This window comes from Vicugna pacos, chromosome 11 (genome assembly GCF_048564905.1).
Source record: "Vicugna pacos chromosome 11, VicPac4, whole genome shotgun sequence".
In the NCBI taxonomy this organism is placed as follows: Eukaryota; Metazoa; Chordata; class Mammalia; order Artiodactyla; family Camelidae; genus Vicugna; species Vicugna pacos.
In genome coordinates, this window is record NC_132997.1 from 87,350,433 (window position 1) to 87,364,708 (window position 14,276).

Here is a 14,276-nt window from a genome sequence, read left to right on the forward strand (position 1 = left end):
GCAATTTTAAGTATCTCTAGTAAGTTTTAAAGCAGAAAGTTATCAATATAGAACTCTCACTCATTCTGAAGCTACTTGTATAGAACTCATCAAAGAATTTTAATGAGTCTAAGAAAACATCAAAAGTATTTTCAAGGACACAAATGAACTGATTTACAAAACAGAGACAGACTCACAGATACAGAAAATAAATACAGTTACCAGAGGGGAAGGGGGTGGGGAGGAATAAATTGGGAGTTGAGGATTTGTAGATACCAACTACTGTATATAAAATAGGTAAATGACAAGGTCTTACTGTATAGTACAGGGAACTATGTTCAATACCTTGTAATAGCCTATAATTTAAAAATATGAAAAGTAATAAATATATATGTATAACTGAATCACTATCCTGTATACCAGAAATTTAACACATTATAAATCAACTATACTTAAATTTTTAAAAAAAAGTTTTTCAGCTAATTTCCCCCCCCAAAGCTGGGGGGAAAAAAGGGGAATAATTGACCTATAGTTCTTTTCAAAAAGGAAGGCTGATAACTTAAAAAAAAAAAAGTATTAAGTCTGCCTTATATTAAGTTCTGGTTAATGTTTAAATTTTGAAGCCACCTTTGGCCTGGGCTTGGTTAATTTGGTATGACATAGTTTACCAAAAAATTAAATTATTCATTAGCTACTACATCCCTAAAGTAGGCTAAAAGTTCATGCGTCTTAATGACAGACTACACTCACAATCCAATCAATACTTTCCTTTGCTGGGTTTGATTTCCACTGTGTCTATTGCCCCTTGACACCAATACTTTTTCTTTTGTTTACTTCTTAGCCCAGATTTTTTAAATCCCAGTAAGAAGCTGAGAAATAAAAGTTCAAAGGTGATGTTTGAAATAATATAAGATTAGAGGGTTATTTGCAAATTTAAATTATCTATGATCCCAAAGTTGCCCTGAAATGGCATCTGCAACACTGTAAGCCCAGTGACATGTTTACGAGAAATTTAAGAATCAGCTTTAATTATTTAAAACTAGAGATGAGGGATAAAAGATAAACCTAAATTTTGTTGAAAGAAAAGAAACAATTTCAGGTTAAGGAGTCTCACTTTAACATGAAACTGTTAGGTTAATTTGAAAAACTAGTACAGATTAGTCATTTTTCAAAGGGAAAAATGATTTTTCTAAATCTCTAAATAAATAATGTTGCTTTGACCCACCACTTCTTCTTAAAGAGTATACTTCTCTGTTTTACCTTCACTCCAGATGCCAGCATGTAGCTGTAAATAGATGGTTTTAAATTGAATATACTAAGCAATCATCATCAGCTACGCTGTCATTGTGTAACATCAAAGAACTCTTTAATTTATGGGTGAAGGAACTAAAAGGTTCAAGAGTGGTTACTGTGTTACACCATTCCTTTCCTGTTAGCAATAAATAAGACTGAAATACCAATGACACTCTGTGGAATCTCCACTGTTTAAAGGAAGCTCTGGGTTTATATGCAGGTATTCTGATTAGACAAGGTCCTTTAAAAAGAATAAAACCGAATAAACACAATCCATGCATTTCCAGGGAATAAAACCAATATAAACAGAAGCTAGGCATTTCCAGGTAGAATCTTCAGTAATTATATATACTTCCCCATTACAATGTAATAAGGAATTTTAATTCTTTACACTGCAAAATTTATTAATCACTCAGTATCTTCACTGCATTTAAAATAACAAGGAAGGGGAGAGAGAAAAAAAAAGAACTAGGCCAATCATCATTGTTTTCTATCTGTGTAATGATGGATAAAGAATTGGAAAGTAGCTGTATAGAGAACAGTATACTTTATACACAAGCAGATAGTTCAGTTTCACTATCAATATCTCCTGAACCTTAATCTTTCCCACAAGATCAACATTGCAAACATGAAGGTATACCCACAACTAGTGTACCTAAACACAATTGATTTTTTTTTGACTACCAGCACACTTGAAACATTTCCACTTATTTGCTGTACATTTTCCTTAAGAAAACTCCCCATCTATCATTTTGAAAGAAATTTTTTTAAAAAAGCTACGCATCAGCTGCTTAGCTGCCAAATGCCTGGGGTTGCATGGCATTTCTATACTATGCAATTCTCCTCGGTAACAAGATTATCGAATCAAAAATAATCCAGATGTTCCAACTCCAAATACAGGCCTCTTCTCTCTAAACAAAATCAAGATGTAAATATTAGCTAAAGTTACTAAATTGTTAACAGTTGAGCAATAACTACACCTGCACTGTTCCCCAATATCGCTACTAAGGAACATGTAGAAGGGGTTACAAGTTTGATAGAGACCCAAATTTGAAATATGTTCCCTACTAACCAAGGTTTATCAAATGCCTTGATGTCCTTGGAAGAAAGACAACATAAACACAAAGAACAATTTCTCTAGTATCCACAATCCCAAAGAATCGTCTCTAAATTACCTAAAAATCACAGTAATAGAAGTATTTGGAAGAGGGTAAAAAGTAGTTAACAGTAAACATAAAACACGAACACAGTCAACTTGGAGACGAAAAGAGAAACAGGCGATTAAGTCTAGGAAGGACCGGCGAGCAGGTGGGGCTTAGCTGCCTGGGGAGACCAGGCAAGCGGCCCAAATGCTGCTACTCTCCAGGCACCGCTCTGCAGGCGCGGCCCCCACGACCCCCGGCCACCCCTCGGCCTCCTCCTCTCCTAGAGGCCTGGGACTGAGAGAGGGAGGGAGAGGAGGAGACCCAGAACTCCATGCCCCAGCGCTCGCCTCGCGCCCCCGGAAAGCGAGGTGGGGATCCGCCCCGGAGGCAGCGGGACGGCGCGGGGAGGTGGGCAGCCCGCCGCGCCGCCAACGAGACTCCCCGGTCCGCCCCGGGCGCCCCTCAAGCACTTACCCCACTTCTCCGAGCCTCAGGCCACACCCCTAACGAGGCCGCTGGAACTCGGGTTCAGGAGCCAACTTCTCCATAGCGGGGTCCCGCAGACCAGGAAGGGCCAGGAGACGGCGGCGGGGAACTGGGCCGACACCGCGCTCCCTCCGCCGCGGCTTCCCAAACCCCCGCGGAGCTGACACATCAACAAAGATGGCGGCGACGCTGAAGCCGGCCCCGCTACAGCTGAGGGGGCGGGGCTCCCTGGAGGAGCCAATCAGCGCGGTGCGGGCGGTGTGACGCAACGCACCTTGAGGCCAGGGTAACCTGCCTGCAGTGGGCGGGGCCGGCGCCGCGCCTTCTCCTGCCCCCGGAGCGCTAGGCCCTGCGCTTAGACTCGCTGGGCGCCCACGCACGGGCGTATCCGGCCAGCCGGCTCTCCAGACTGTATTGCCGTCCTACCTGTCACGCCCCTCCCCGACCCGAGCTAGTTATTGCCTCCTGTAGGACGCGCTCCTTGGAGAGAATCGCTCTTTACCCTTTGGCCCTTACTCCTAATTAGTCAGAGGCATAAAGTAATAAAAGAGAATTTGAAATTGTGACTTCCCAGCTCTGATGCGTAAATCTTGCACTTGACGTGGGCGTCAGCAGGAACACCCTACCTGCCCGTGTGACAGTTCATCTCTGGAGGGGGCTCTGAGGGTTTCCATAACACTGCGTTCGTGTCCACCGCGTGGCACGTACTGCCATTGTTTAATAAACTTGGTGCCTTGTCTCTGGTACCCGGCTGTGGTCCTCTCCCAGCTGGGTATCCCAGCACTCAGCATGGGGTTTGACACGTAAGAGCTGCTCAATAATTATCAAAAATAAATCAAAAGTGTATTGGGAAAAGGTGTATCTGATACAGTTACCTAATCGCGTCTGGAGAAGGTGAGCAGTTTCAGTCTGTGGAGGTTTTTGCTAATCTACTCTGCCCAGTGAAGTGCTGTTCTTTGATTTGGGACTTCTGATACGCAACTCATGAGTGAATATAGTTAATTCTGACAAGTCGTTAATTCAAGAGTTTATAAAGCAAAACTTCTTCCCATTCTGTTAAGCTTCTTTCATACAAACTGCTGGCAAAAAATAAAAACCCACCAAAACCAAAAACAAACAAACAAAACACTTAAAAGTCAACATTGTGTAACTGTTCCTCTTTCCTTTTCAACAGGAAATGGCACCTCCGTCCTTAAATAAAGATACTGATCAAAACACATTATGCAGTTAAAGTGTGACAGTAAAGAGATGACTTTAAAACAGTTGACAAAACATTCCTATTGAGATGTTATCCAAGGGGAAAAACAAAAAAAGAACTTAGGCTTTTTCAGTATGCATATTGCTAGTAATAACATTCGGTGTTATTTCTGAAATATATATCGTATTAGTATAAAGTATACATGTCTTCGAGAACCAAGATTTTCAGTATTGCCAAAAGGAAACACAAATATAAAAACCAAAGAAATTAAGTAAAAACATTGCAATCTTAAATTTGAATTTAGGAATATCAGTATGAACTCAAAGTGCATTTTTTTCCATTAAAAAAGTCGGTCCACTGAAAAGGCCTGGAACAATGATCAACCCAAGCACACCCCTATTCCCCTATCATCTCTAAATATAATTTCCCACTAAAAGCCACCTGGACTCCTCTTGGAGCCCAAGGGCTGAATCTACATCTGGGGTAAGAAATGTACAAGATAGCCTAGGACATATTGGTTATACCAGAAAGAAAAAAAAAAAAGCAAAGATAATAGGAGTTGTGTCAAAAAGACTGAGGAGTAAATTCAAAGGTGTTCCCACTGGTCAAAGACAGGACAATTTTAGTGTCCAAGAAGAACAGCAATTGAGACACATCTACTATGTTAAAAATCAATGAGTGCGTTGATTTTTTAAAATGTCCTTTGGTCACCTTTGAGAATGTCAAGGAATCATCACATTCTGCAAACTGATAAATGAATCAACCATCCTACCTCTTGTATTGCAAACTGAACCTCGATCAAATACTTGATGTGGGAAAGTTCTTCACAGAATTTCAAGTAATAAATGCAGAGGAAAAGACAGACTATCACCATTTTGGAAACCATAATGAAATAATGGATCTAGGTAATGATCATCAGTAAACTCAGAACCATTAGCTAAAAAGCTGATGGAAAACTTTCCAGTGCATAGGTGGGGCTGACAACACTAGAACCTGCTAAGTTAATTCTAATATTCCTCAAAGAGAAACAAGTAGGTATCAAGTGCCTTCTGATGTGGAGCAATAGAGGAACACACCACCACCTGTGAAACATTTTTGCCAGGGAAGAAGTAATTAATAAAACTGCTTGTGAGAAAAACTGCAGTTACTTCAATATATAAGTTGTAAGAAAATGGAAAGATTAAAAGAGAAATCTCTTCTTAAAATACATCACTGAACCCAAATGTAGGATCTGATTTGACCATACCAACTGTTAAACATCACTTGAGATTATCTGGAAATTTTAAATACTAACTTTGTGATATTAAGAAATTATTTTTAAAGGTGGGATAAATTTTGGTGATTTTTTAAAAAGTCATACTCTTTTAAAGACAGAAACTTAAGTATACATGAATTTTAAAATTACAATATCCCAGAATGTAAGAATGTGCTCAAAAAATAATAATAAAAACACCCCCGCATTGATAAGAACATATCAAAGTGTTACTGGAAAACTGGGTTTGCCTCTTGGTGAGCGCCGAGTCAAAAGACACAACCAAGACAAAGCAGGGAGAAGGAAGGATTTATGATTACTTGCAGCAAGTAAGGAGAACACCAGGGATCCTTCCCAAAGCAGCATCTCCCCAAACAGCAAAACTGGGGAGATTTTAAGCTAAGAGTATATGTATATTCATGAAGGGGCTTGAGCAGAGAATTCAGCACAGAACTGGGGCAAAAGCCAACACAGTTTAAGCTTTAGTTGATTGAAGTCAGGAGGGTCAACATCATCGTTCTATGCTCCACCTAGGTCTTAGCTCTTGCGGAACTCAAAGAGATATTATGTATATCCCTTGAGGAGGAACTAGGGTTCTGCTTTACTATGTTACCCGCCAGGGTTCTTGGATTCCTTGGTCAATAGAAATTGACAAAGGTCAGATGAGAAATTCAGGCAAGAGTTTATTGGGATTTGTGCTGGCAGCAAAAACAAGTAACAGGTTCTCTTGCTCATTCCCTGAGTGGGAGGGGTAGGCTGGTTCCTTAACTGGAGTGAAGGTTGGGGCAGATTAGTGGGTTGGGCCATAAGGGTGGCTTAAGTGGTCTGCCACCCCCTTGGTGGTGCTGTGTGCATGGATCATGCCCAGTACCCTGCTTTTGCTCAGGACACCTCAGAAGTAGCAGCTGGGTTTTTGGTCTTTTTGTATCTTGCTGATCAATATTTGTCCCAACTGTGAGTGCCTGCAGTTAATTTTAGTTCCTTATAGTTTCTGTTTTCTATTGTTCCAGGAGACATTTGTCCAGGTGCAAGCATGTCAGCAAAGGGTTCCAGGTCCCAGCCTGTCTCAATTGCACTGTTGTTTGACTGCCTTTTCTGTTTCTGCATTCCTTTGTTCCCTTAAGATCATAAATTACTGAGATCTGTTCAAGGGCAAGCATTGTATCAAGGCTTAGATCACACAATGGCTTAGGCCAAAATGGCTTCTCTTATGTCAAGAGAGCCATTCCCGCTTCTCTTACAATGGGGACCCCCTAACCTATCTGTGTACAAAAGGAGAACAAAAAAGAACTGAAAGGAAGCACTCCCAAAGTTGGAACAAGGAAATAAAGGTGTTGGATTACAACCCGAAGTATAAAATATCTGAGTCCCTACTGATACATAGAGATGATTGAATATGTTAATAAATAGGAGAGACTAATCTTACATGCAAAAGAATCCTAAATAATTTCTGTAGGTACTCCACCCTTAAGGAAGGGAAGCATAACTCCCCTTCCTTAGGAGTGGACTGGAAATAATGACTTCTTCCAAAGTGTGTACTATAAAGGGAGGCGGAAAAAAGAATAACTTTTTAGTAGAGGAACCTGACAAATGCTAGCCAATCATGGAAAATATCAACTGTCACAAATCATGTTTGGAGAATGTACACTTCATATGATGCCATACAAATAACATGTTACTTCTGTAGTCTTCCTTCTAATAACCCATAACTACAGTTTTATCATGAGAAAAACACTAGACAAATTCCATCAATGGGGTATCTTACGATAATGCCTCACCAATATTCCTAGAAACCGTGAAAGTCATCAGACTAAGGAAAGCCTGAAAACCTACCACAGCCAAGAGGAGCCAAAGGAGACATTGTTGCCAGAGAACAGGTTCCTGTCTTGCTCATAAAAATTCAAGAGCAGGCATAGTAAAGTGAAAACAAGTTTATTTAGAGAGATACACAGTTGAGAGACAAAGAGCAGGCAGTCTCCCAAGGCAAGAGAGCAAGCAACCCCAAGGTGAGAGGTTGTTAGTTTTCACAGGCTCAGTAATTTCATATGCCAGCATTATTCCAACTATTTTGGGGAAGAGGTGGGGATTTCTAGGAATTGTCCCCTTTCCCCCACCCACTTTTTGACTGTTTATGGTCAGCCTAGGAACTGTCATGGCTCCTGTGTGTTTGCCATGAGGCTCAAGGTCTACTGGAAGTCAAATCTTTCCCGATCTCCGTGCTAACCAGTTTGTCCTGTTCTCTATTGCTGTGTCATTCCTTCAGTGGTTGTGCCCTGCCCCCTTCTCTCCTATCTCAGCATCACAACTAAATAAAGTGTGTTATCCTGAATGGGATCCTGGCTCAGAAATAGGGAAAACTGGGTGTGCCTTCTCAATCTATTCTATCTAAAACTGTCCTGAAAATAAAATCTATTTAAAAAGAAAAAAATATACAAGTTAGAACCTGCTTCAAAACAATGGGGGGGGAGTATGTGGGGTACAGATGCAGACAAGATTGACCATAATTTGATAATGTTGAAACTGGGTGATGGGTACCTAGGAATACCATTTTTCTTCTGAATTTTTTTAAAGATCATAATTCAAAAAAAGTTTTAAAAAATTTTAAATTTAAACAATATCAACCTATAATTACATGCTTTCAGGAGAAAAGTGATCCCACTTAGTTTCCAAGAGCAGGCAGAAGCAGTGAATTAATTTGAAAAACCTTTTTAACACTTTAGGTGGTTAACAGGACCCAAGTTACCTCCGTGGAGACAAGGTCTGCATCTTTGCCCTTGGAGCTCCCAGGAACTGCTTTCTAGAAGAAGCTAGAACAACCGCTATCTTACGGTTTTGCAGGGCACCGCCTGCAGCCCGCAGCTTTTGTACAGCGCTGGAGCGCAAGGACGCGCCACGCGGGCCAGAGCGCGGCTCCTCGACGCACGCGGAGGACGCACGTGGGCGCGCACTGCGCAGGCGCCGCGCTGGCGGCTGGGCTCTGGGAGTGGGCGCAGCGAGCGCAGCGGGGCTTGGTTGCAGGGCTCCCGGGCAGCGGGGGACGCCACCACGGCCAGGCTTCAGAGACAGGTCGAGGTAGGCTGCCCTTTTGCCTCTTTCCAGGTCGGGGGTTCCGAGGCACCTGAGGGGAGGGGAAAGGACTGAGTGAGGGCTACGGGAGCTTTGGTCGTTGGGGGCCGGACGTTCGGTGCCGGACGTTGAGGTCGGGCGTTGAGGTCAGGCGTTGAGCGGGTACCAGGGTCCAGGAAGTGGAGAGCGTATGGAAGGTTAGAGAAGCCCTGGGACCCTTGGCCTGGGAAGGGAAGGTCTAGGATTGGAGGTTTGCGTGGGGGAGGATTCTGTATTGGGGGGAGGGGCGAAGGGCGTAGGAGTTGAGCTGTGGGCAAGCGGGACCTTGCAGTAGGTTTGGAAAGTAGTTAGGTCTTCCAGGCATGGCTCTCCAAAGTGTGGCCATCCACCTGCTTTCCGTTCGGGGGCCTCTTTACTCTTCACTCTAAAAGAATCTGGTTTGTGGATTCAGAGCCTTCGTTTAACTAAAAGCTACGGTGCAAACAATATGAATACTTTTTAGGCTTTTTTTCCCCCTATTTCTTGCCTCCTGTAGTAAGGAAGGTGCACCGCAGCATTCGCTTAGATATAGGTAAGCACTGGTTCGTTAAACAGGTATTCGTAGCGTGTCTGTTGTGTGCCGGTCGCTTTTCTTGACACTCAGGCCGTGCTATAAATATGCTTGCCATGTTGGCCACTGGAGTTAAAGAGCATTCTTCTAGTTCCCTTACTGAGCCACGAGGGCGTTGAATGCACAATTGCACGGTGAAAGAAGACGCCCTGGATTTTCATCTCAGCTGTGTAAGGGCACTGGTCCTTGTGAGTTTGGCAAGTTACTTCTCCTTCTCAGGGCTTTCTTCCTTATCTGTGGGAGTAAGAAGAAATAGGAATACTTTTAATCTCAAATTATTTCCGTTTTCAGCATGCAAACCAGTTCCACATAAGTGGAAGAAGTTCCTTGCGTGTGGGAGTGGTATAGAAGTGAAACAGAAATAACAGCTGTCTTACAAGGATTTAGTCAGCACCTGCCTCTGTGCTAGGTAGTTTACATATAGTCTCACATTTAATCCTCATGACTAGGTGTTATGAGGAAGTTACTACTGCTGGCCTCATTTTATGGTCATTGAATCCTAGAAAGATGAAGTGAGTTGCCCGAGCTAGCGTAGCTAAGTGAGGAAGATAAGATTGCTCAGACTTGAGTCGACCGACTTTAAAGTTCATGTATCACTGAGTTTCATAGCTTTAAAACTGAGTGTTTCCTTTGAATAGCCATTCTCTGAATATGTGAGGTTACCAGGAAGACAAAAGCAAACAGAGAAGAAAAAAAAAATTACCATTAAGTATCTTCTGCGTGTACTTTTGGTATGAAAGAAATTAAGTGAATGTGGGTTTACTTTAGCCTCTAGGCTGTGGTCTCCTGGAAAGAAAGAGAGGTCTTACATAACTGTTTATAGTGTATCCTGGGATGCTCCTGACTTCAGAGAGGAAGGTTGCAAAGTTCTAAGGGAGTAAAAGAAGGGTCTTGCCCCTGGGGGAGCTTGAAGTCTTCCTGGGGCCAATTCGTGAAGCACAGAACAAAAGGACAACACAAAACCAAGACGACCTTTTGGTCTGCAGAACTGCAGAAGTTAGTTACTTTCATTCCACTGCTCTTTTTTTTACATCAGTGATTCTCAAGAGAGATTTGGGGACCCCCCCCCCATTAACTTCTTGTGTTTGCTTAAGGAAACACATAGCTACTGTGGATTTGAGGATGATTATAAATACATTTTATTAATCACTCTTAGCGTGTAAAAAATAGAACATTGTATATAGGGGATCTTCTTGTTTTAAAATTGGGTAGAGTGTAGCCTGTGAAGTGTTATGACCCCCGAAGCAACATCTGTCACACCCCTATACCTGTACCTGTATACCAGAAGTCTGCAACCCAAGGTTGGGAAACCCAGTATTATGAGATGGGGCCTGCCCGCTCCGGATTCAAATGTTGACAGTGATTGACCCAGTGATTGACACAGGATGAAGCCAAGTAAGGATAAATGCAGATTCTTACAGTGATTTTTTTTTAATGTTGAAATTCAGCCTTAAAAGCCTGTTCTGTACCCCAGTTGTGGTAGTTACATAAATCTATACATGTGTTAAAATTCGTAGAACTGTAAACCAAAGGGGGAAAAATTATGGTAGGATAAATACATATTTAAAAAAAATAAAATTCTGAAAGATTTTAGATGACTGCAGGTTTCTGTGTGCTCAGAATAGTCCCAGCTGCCCTCAAAAAGCTAGTGCATAGGTGGAAGTATTGTTCGGAGGCAGGGATACCCTCTGCTCAGTTCGGAGAGTCCTGTCTGTATGAGGGTTTCTGATGAACTAGAGAAAATGCTGAGTTGTGAGACGTCTGCAGTGTGTTACATCAGCTGGTGAAGGACCTGGAGGAAAGTGGCCATTTCAGATGCTTGAAAGGTTGTGGTCACAGGGCAGCAACAGGAGTTAGTCGGTTGGGAAGAGAACCATTTTTATTAAGAACTATGCAGTACCATTGGCTGTCCAAAATTAAAGGACATTAGAAGCTTCTAGCTATAAGACAGGTCAAGCTGTCTCTTTGTCCTGGTCCTTGTAATGAAAATTCCTGAATAGGGTGAGGCCAGTGAGGTAAACTAAATTCTAGTCTAATATTCCACCCAAGGTGAAGCTTCTTGTAAGCTGACATGCTTTTTATTTGCTGCTTACACTTTACATTACCTCCAAGACTGAGTCTGTTGTCATTCCTAAAGTCAAATATAGTTATTTTTGGACTTTGGAAGAGTATGAGGTAAGATGTGAAGTATTGCTGTGAAATTTCAGTAAACCTCCCAGCATGATGTAAGTCTCCATTTTAGACCGCCAGGTGTAATTTCAGACCAGGAGTTTAATTTTCCCTGTCCAGGTTGTCACGAAAACAGTGCAGTCGTGCATTTTAAATAGTTTCATCATATGAGTATCTTTTGAACGCCTGGTTGTACAAAACACCATGGTTGGTGCTGTAAGGAATGAGAGGGGTTTTTTTTGTTAATTTTTTTTTGATAAGATATGGTGCCTGCCCTCAGGCAACTTAAAATAACTGCCTACAGGTAACTGTAATACAGGGTAGTGAGGATCTAGGGATTGACCGTCAGCCTTGCTAAATAAGGACAAAGTTAGGAAGGCTGTTTCAGGAGTTAAAGGCAGTGTATTGAGGGTCCCAATGGTGAGAAGGTGTCTAGTTTGGTGGTTTAAATGTTATTGTGATCTTTTACTTTGTTTAGAATTAACCACACTTTAGGAAAAAAGGTTGAATTGAATATACAATGATATTTTAATATTTAAAATGCTGTTTTCTATAAGAGTAATTCATCCTTAAGTATAATTTAGAAAATGAAAAAGGCAGTGAAAGATATTTCATTATCAACCTACCTACCCCAGAATACTCTTTGTTATTTAAATTTTAATGTATTTCATTCATCTTTTTTACATGGAGTTTTGTTCTTTTTTGCAGTTATTATATTGACAATATAGTGTTTTTCTGATTTTCCATTTGCTGTTCTAACAGACATTTTACAGTGGTTTTGAGAACTAGGATTCTAAATGGTAATGTCATATTCTGTTTACTAGAGGCGTCACAACTTTCTTTTTCCTGTTTTTCTTTTGCTGTTTTAAATGGACATTTATACATGCCATATTTTTTGATATTTAGGATTGTGTCAGTGGGATGATTTCTAGAAATAGGCTTGTCAGGTGAGTGACCAGGAACATTTCAAAGAATATATTTTATGTGTATATATGTGTACACACACACACACATATGTATCTTCAGATTATTCCCAGAAAATATTTCTCAGAAAGAGCATTTTAATTTATATTCCCTTCAGTAATGTGTCCTTTTTAATTGCACCATGCTATTTAGAAAATAATATATAGCTATTTCAATTTGAATTTTTAAATGACAAATGAAGTTGACTGTTTTCCCCCTTACGTTTGTCAACTAATCTTTATCCTTTGTACATTCTGTTCGTGCCTTTTGCTCATTTATTTTGTTGGCATCAGGGTATACAGAACAGAAAACCCATAGGTTTATTTGTCTGATGGCACAGTAGGTCTGTGCATAGGCCCACCAGGGCTGCTGCGAGCAGTCTAGGACACTGCCCTGACACCAGACTGCATTTTCCACTCCACCGTCCTGAGAGTGTGCTGCTTTCTTATGCTTATTGCTTCCTGATGCAGCATGAGTGATTTATCTTCAGGCTTTAGGTTGCAGGACGAAAGGGCTGAAAGACCCTGCTAGCCAAATCTGTCCCTGTTCATCAGGAAAGCACAGAACTTTCGGAGAAGCTCCACTTAGGAGAACTCTGATTATGGTCAGTGTTGTCTCTAACTCAAGTTGGCCAATCGGAGAAGGTGGGGTTTGGGTCAGTCACCCACACTGTCCGGTATGGTATGTGGGTCTTTTTATTATTTACTCCACTTTTTCAAAGGTATGACATTTGTCACACGTCTTTGTGTTAATACTTATTTCTTGACCTCTTTACTACTTTTTTTTAAAAACAAGTTTTGAGTTGTTCATATAGTCATGCTTGCTGTCATTCCCTTTTTGATACTTTACCACTTTTAAACTAAAAGTCAAAACCCTTCAACCCCCCACCCACCAGTGTGTTTGTTGCACACTGATTATCTGGGAAACAAAATCTGAGATGGAGGTTTGTGTAGTGTGATGAGTGAACATGATCTGGTTGGTATAGTTTTTGTTTTTGTTTTTTTGAGTTAGTTGAAGTGAACTTCCAGTATATGCTCAGTGCTGGAAAAATGAACATTCTTGGTTGTATTGGTCCCTATTAGATCAAGTTTATTGTGTTAGTAAAATATTTCTTAGCACTGCTTGTTTTCTGTCTGTTGACTAGTAGCTAAAGCAGGAGTGTCCTTATAGTGAATGAATTTCTCCTCCAATCAGTGTTTATTTTATACATGTCAAGGTGATGTCATTGTGAGTCAGAGAGTCCTGGCTGCTTCCTCTGCTGGGAGGGTTTCTTTTATCACTGTAAAATAGTATTTCTTTGTCCTAATATTTTCTACCTTGAGTTCTATTTTATCTGCTATTAATACCGGCATTCCACCTTTATTTTGGTTATCCGCATAGCACATGTTTTAGTCTTTTTATTTTCAACCTTACCATGTATTTTGTTTTTGTGTGTGCCCTTTGGGCTTAACATCTAGCTGGATGTTTTTCTCCATTGGGCTATCCTTTTCTCTTTTAACTGAGACTGAATCATTGATACTTAGATTACTTGGTCTTGATTCTGCTATCTTATTGGATGTTTTCTATTTACCATACTTGAATTTTTTTTCTCTCTTGGATTGTGATTTTAAAGTTACATGTTGTTTGTATTCTTGTGATAGTTGCCCTAATAATTTTTTAGTGATTTTTTTTTTTACTAAAGTATAGTTGATTTACATTGTTTCAGGTGCACAACAGAATGATTTGGTTATATATGTATGTATATTCTTTTTCAGATTCTTTTCCATTACAGGTTATTACAGGATATTGAATAGAGTTCCCTGTGCTGTAACAGTAAGTCCTTGTTTACCTATGTTATATATAGTAGTTTGTATCTGTTAATCCCAAATTCCTGATTTATCCCTCCACCTTCCCTTTCCCTTTTGGTAACCATAGTTTGTTTTCTATGTCTGTGAGTCTGTTTCTGGTTTGTAATAAGTAAGTTCCTTTGTATCATTTTTTTAGATTCCACATATAAGTGATGTCATATGATATTTGCCTTTCTCTTCCTGATTTATGATAATCTCTAGGTCCATCCATGTTACTGCCAATGGCATTATTTCATTCTTTTTATTGCTGAGTAATATTCCATTGTGT

General features: G+C 40.7%; 2 protein-coding genes across 11 annotated transcripts in view; one reads left to right on the forward strand and one right to left on the reverse strand.

Annotated features, from left to right (window-relative positions):
• CCDC186 (coiled-coil domain containing 186) overlaps positions 1 to 3,081 on the reverse strand; it is a 39,015-nt gene extending 35,934 nt beyond the window's left edge. The window contains exon 1 of one of the 2 annotated variants that reach the window (XM_006200191.4): positions 2,892 to 3,081. The gene's annotated coding sequence lies outside the window, so the exon portion shown is untranslated. The remainder of the gene's footprint in view (positions 1 to 2,891) is intronic. The other variant, XM_072971924.1, reaches the window with a different exon arrangement.
• Positions 3,082 to 8,331: 5,250 nt separating this feature from the next.
• Positions 8,332 to 14,276, forward strand: part of TDRD1 (tudor domain containing 1) — a 41,755-nt gene continuing 35,810 nt past the window's right edge. For 3 of the 9 annotated variants that reach the window (XM_072971929.1, XM_072971930.1, XM_072971932.1), the window contains exons 1-2: positions 8,332 to 8,425; positions 13,916 to 13,973. The gene's annotated coding sequence lies outside the window, so the exon portion shown is untranslated. Of the gene's footprint in view, positions 8,426 to 8,785; positions 8,991 to 13,915; positions 13,974 to 14,276 lie in introns of those variants that run through there. The other 6 variants (XM_072971927.1, XM_072971928.1, XM_072971926.1 and 3 more) reach the window with 4 other exon arrangements.